Here is a 1,187-nt window from a genome sequence, read left to right as displayed (position 1 = left end):
TCAAAAGGAGGGTAAGCTGTGACCTCCAGTCTGTGATCATTAAAGGCAAACAACTTAACAAATATGTCAGAAAAGTATGAATTTATTGCTTTTTCACTTGAAAAACCCTATCTTCATATAGCTTACATCAGCTTGACACCACTTCATATAATGAATTATATCATAAAGATTTATAAAAAAAAGTGGCCAAACTCTATATTCCGCAAATTAAAAGGTGAGTGAAGTGAGTTAAGGTGGGTTTACCCTCCATTATGTCCCTGGTTAAAAGGTATTGTAACAAGCTGAACCTACCTTTGGTGGTGCCTTAATTCCCCTCTGTGTAGTTAAGTATAAAAGTATAAAGCCTTGCAGTCCCAGTGGTATAAACTTGAGTCTGGTTGGGTGGATTGCTCCTATCAGTTATGATAAGCGTCGGACTCCCCGAGTTCCTTTTATAGCCCCCCCACCCCACCCCCCCACCACCCCACCACCCCTGTCCCGGGCCATTGATGAGCCGCCTTCATCATTGCTGTTGATGTCACCCCTCCAGCCCCTGATGGGGGCAGGACAGGAATGACAACACCTCCTCCGGGCTGGAGGCTTTCACCACCTTCACACCAGACCTAACTAATTGCTCTGCATTTGAACCCCAGAGTGCCCCCCCCCCCCCCCCCACACACACACACTATATGTTCTGTGGGAATCCAAGCCTATAGGAAATAACCTGTATTTCCCTAACTAAAATCAACATAATATCCCTATTACATTCCTATAGCATATATCCTTATAATGTGTCTGTGGTACTCAGTGATGAGTTTACATTATGGTATTATATACATTATATGGTATCACTACATTATTCTGACAGATTCATATGAGAGGCCATGGGTTCCCAAGCCCAAAATATCACTTTCCCAAGCTTTTTTTCCTGCTGAATTTCTCCTCCACATTTCTAAATTTGCGTGCTTGCCTTTTGTCTCCTTACTATTTCTGAGGACTTGCCAGATCTATCCGTCTACACCTCTAATGTGACCTTTTTTGTCTGACTCCCAGCCCAACCTCGCAACAATAGCGCCAACATTCGGATGGATTTATGACTCTCATTGACCATTAAAGAGTCTCCCCGGTTACATAGGCGCTTTGCTCAGGAATTAACATTTTTTTTAATTAGTTCCACCTCCAAAAAAGGGGCTTTTACACCGGCCTGA

Source organism: Centroberyx affinis, unplaced genomic scaffold (assembly GCF_046629955.1).
Source record: "Centroberyx affinis isolate AG114_WGS23_722 - 3 ecotype Tasmania unplaced genomic scaffold, CSIRO-AGI_Caff_v1 ptg001184l_1, whole genome shotgun sequence".
NCBI lineage: Eukaryota > Metazoa > Chordata > Actinopteri > Beryciformes > Berycidae > Centroberyx > Centroberyx affinis.
The sequence above is the reverse complement of the archived record's forward strand: the minus strand, read 5'-3'. Positions refer to the sequence as shown.